This window comes from Meriones unguiculatus, chromosome 10, assembly GCF_030254825.1.
Source record: "Meriones unguiculatus strain TT.TT164.6M chromosome 10, Bangor_MerUng_6.1, whole genome shotgun sequence".
Taxonomy (NCBI): domain Eukaryota; kingdom Metazoa; phylum Chordata; class Mammalia; order Rodentia; family Muridae; genus Meriones; species Meriones unguiculatus.
The window spans coordinates 112,021,173-112,025,660 of NC_083358.1; positions in this window are offsets into that span (position 1 = coordinate 112,021,173).

A 4,488-nucleotide genomic window follows, 5' to 3' on the forward strand; every position below is an offset into this window, starting at 1 on the left:
ATAAAACAGGGTCAGATGAAAGGGGAGGAGGTCTTCCCCAAGCAGTGGACTTGGAAACGGGCAGGGAGGAAATGAGGAACGGAGGGAGGGATTGGAGACTGTTTATTCCTAGGTACTGTACTCTTTTAGAACTTATTGAGAATAGATTTAGTGTTTCACCTTATCTGGTTTTTTCCTTGTTCTTGTAAAGAAATACAATTAAAATCTTTACTTTGGCTTTTATATGTTACTAAATGTTTTCAGTCAAAAAAAAAAAAAGAAGGAGGAGAGGAGGAGGAGGTCCTCCCCAATCAGTGGACTTGTAAATGGGCAGGGAGGAGATGAGAGAGGGAGGGTTTGGGAGAGAATTAGGGAGCAGGATACAGCTGGGATACAGAGTTAATAAAATGTAACTAATAATAATAATAAAATAAAAAATATTAAATTGTCTGCATTGATAAAATTTGGTTTTGACTTTTAAAATTATGGTTATACTTTGTGACTTCATTCCTTAAAAGGGTACTTTATTTTGATATTGCAAAAATCAATTTATGGTTTAAATTATGTTTAAGGCAATAAAACATTTTAAAGTTCATCAGGCATTTTAGACAATGACCTTGGGCATTCAAATAGAGAACTTGGAACACTTTCTCAATACTTTGGGGAAGGACAAAAGATTTTGGTATTTATTTTGTTAATTTTACCAAATGAAACCAAGCCATACAATTTGAATCAATTAAAAAATCGCAGTGTTTATAATGTATTATATCAGAATGATAAAATAACGAAAACAGTTCTGATGAAAACTTTTACATGGTCTGAAAATCAAGAAAAATATCTTAAAATAAAAAGAACTGGGCTGGGGAAAGACTAACCTGAAGGTATTATGGAATGTTATAGAAGGTATGAACTGTATTTGCTTTGTTTTTTCATACCTGCAAGCATGATCTGAGAGAGAACTGTAAGATATGTTACTCTTCATTTAAAAGACTAATGTTTCTACCAAACAAAATGGGTTGTTCTTGTTGTTGTTGTTGTTTTGTTCTTCTTTGCAGCTCTATGTTAGCCCAGTGTTATATAGGGGTATATTCAAGTACTTGTTAGTTATTATAAAAATATATCACTGGTTGCCAGTTCCTATATAGATGATTTAATCCTGTTTCTTTCAGGCCAATAGGTTTGAAATGGCCAGAACTGTCCACCTCTGCTAAGGTTGACAGCTGTGTTTAGTTTTCCATTTAGTGCTAAATGAAACTTTTATCCTTTATGCTTTTTTGCTGTTCAGTCTTAATGCAATATCATAGGATGAGTAAGATTTGCTAGCCCTTCTATGTATTGTATCTGATTGAAATAATACAGAATAAATACTTCATAGAAAATAGAGACAAACTCCATAGCAATAAACAATGGGAATTAGTTGGAAATCAGGTGGGAAAATTCTTCCTAATGTTACAGATATGGTTTAGAAAAAGAGCCATTGTGATAATTTGCCTTAGCCATTGTGATTGTGTGCCTCAGAAAAGGTCACCCCACCCTGCTAAACTTTACCTAATTCCGTAAAGGCAAGGCTTATGGTCCCTGCTTGCTGCCATGGAAACCCCCTGATCACAGACTTTCCCTTTAAAAATCCTGTTCACTCAGAGCTCAGGGTCCGACTTCTCTACTGCTGTGTTAGTGAGACTTGGGTCCTGAGTTTAATTGCTCCTGTAATAAAGCTCTCTTGCAATTGCATTGAGTCATCTCCTGGTGGTCTCTGAGGGTCCAGTGAACATGGCATCACAGTAGTAGGCCTTTTATTTGAAAAGGGAAACAGTTTTGTTTTCCTTACAGTCTTCATGTTAGTTGTTTATTTTATTATATATAGCTGGATAAAAAGATATACAAATTATATAAAATTTAAGGATCTGGAGAAAAGTTTCAGAGTTAAAAAATTAATGAAAGGTTCTAAATAAAATTTTGAGGATATGTTTCAGATTTCTCCCCCCTTCTTTGCTAATGATGTGCTTATATTGTTATAGAATTCAGAAGTATAGCCTTATAATATTGATTAATAAAATTGGGATACAGTGATGGAACACTGACTGCTTATTTTCCAGTCACAATCTTGAAATTTTAATTTTCTATTGGTTGTCTTCTGGAGATAGACTTGAAGATGCATTTCATCATGATCAGATTATCTGTCCATAATGTTTATTTGACCCCAACAGCCAGAGATTTTACTATGGTATTTTTAATATCTGCGATTTTGGAGGTAGACTTTGATACAGGATTTAGGAATATTTTAAATTTATTTCTTCTAGTTGTTTTGTTAAGGAAAGCCCAAGCATTCAGAGTTTAATACTAAAGCCATTAATGTATATCTGCCAAACTTTTCAGTGTAACATGGAGATGGGGACGAAAAGTAAATGCTGAGTGTATAAAAAATGGCCAAGCTCCATTGGTACTGATTACAAACAGCTGTACCCACAATTAAAATGTTAAAGTTTCAGACCATGGACACATTTAAATTTTTATAAAGGTTGCTAAAGAAATAGCTAAGAAGAAATGGCACTCATTCCATTGGATGCAGTTTTATCTTATTTTTCTGAGTCTTTTTATATATTTCCTTTAGCAAACTCTAACTTTTAGCATTTATTAGACAAATTTAAGTTTTTGTGTCTAGTTTGAATTTGTCTCAGCAGATTTTCACCTGGTTGAGACTGCAAACTGACATCTGACATCTGAACTTGCTAGAAGCTGACTTGATTGCTCACTGCCTCCTCAGATAGATCAACAACTAACCAGAGGCTTCTGAGGACCACCCCATTCCCAGGCTTTGGCTGGCATTTCAGCCTCCCTAGCAACTGATGCCAAAGGTCCTATTGTCACGTTGAATACATTTTAGAAGAAGGAACCACTGGCCCAAAATCCTACCTACAAGCTGAAATGCTAAGTCAAAGGGGGGGCCCTGACATTAGCTATTATCTTGGGGACATACTTAGCTGGAGCAGAAACTAGTACTGCATTACTGCAATGCTTTTGGCCAGTTTTGGATCATGCTTGCTTAACAAGTTCTTAGGATATATTAGGTAAAGACTACAGTTGATGGTAATGAGAACCCAATACTGCCAGTTAAAATCTGTCCATGGAATGTAGGAGCCCAAGATTGGCCTCTTTATTTACAAGAAAGGGGGTGGGAAATGAAGAGTTAAAGTTATCCTGAATGACTTTATTTTGAAATGAGGAGCCATCTTGATTGGGGGCTGAACTCAAGTATCAGGAAATATCACACAATGTGCACCTGGCAGAAAACAAATTTAGCTCTTCTAGCAACGGCCTCCAGGAAATATCACAGAATAAATGTTTATTAAAAAAATAGAGACAATCTCCCTGACAATAATTAATGAGAATCAGTTGGGAGTATTCTCCCCAAAATTTCAGATGTAGTTTAGAAGAATGGCAATTGTGCTTATGTAAAGAGTCACCTCTCCCCTATGGCTTTTACTCAATCCTGTAACATCAAGGCATGAACCCACATACTTTCTGTCATTGAAACAGATCACCCCCCCGTGCTTGCCGTCAAGTAAACTCCTGCTTGCAATCTTTCCCTTTAAACACCCTGCACACTCAGAACTCAAGATCCCACTTCTCTACTGCTGTGTCAGTGAGACTTGGATCTCGAGTTCACTCCCTCTTCTAATAAAGCTCTCTTGCATGGAGTCATCTCATGGTAGTCTCTGAACGTCCCATGATCACGGTATTACAACCTGAATTCCTTTGGCATTCACTTCCCAAAAAGAACCATCCCCCAAAGTGCACCTTCCCTTTTCTCACTCAAAGAATGAGAACCTTTATGATCAGAGCCCAAGCTTCCTGCTCCAGAGGATTGCAGCTCTCCTGTAAGAGGCTACTCCCACTCTCCTGAGGCATGCTCTTCTCCGCACAGGAGGCAAAATTAGGAGCACATTGCTTACAAAGGAGGTGACTTGAATTGATCACCTGCAAAAATTCAAGTGACAGATTTGAGAAAAGGAGTACCAGTTACCCTAACCTTAAAGCCACCTGGAAACCACTTAGTAGAGACAATCTAGAAATCTAACTGAGGAGCCATAAGTCAAAGTATCAAAGCCAATTGACTGATTTATGCTGTACTGAGGGATGAGCAACATTGGAGCCAGACTCACAAGAGTTCTAGGCTGGGAATTGCTGAGCTGATTGAATCACAGAAACTATTTCTGTATTCTGTAAGCTGAGTGAATCTCTCCAAGATGTGAAGAACTGAGCAGAAAAAAGAGATGTAGGTTCCATTTTATACATCACTTTACAGAATGGGAAACATCACAAAGCACAATCTTGGGTACTGTTGACTATATGCTGCACCTTTGGAAACCTGAATAATCTCTTACTACTAAGGCCCAGCAGAGGAATCGTCAGTTCTAAGGTTGAAGAAGACTGAATTCACCAATGGAGAATGCGGAACATGAGGTGCTGAGTACCTGAATTCTGTGATTGAATTGAAAACCTCCCAGA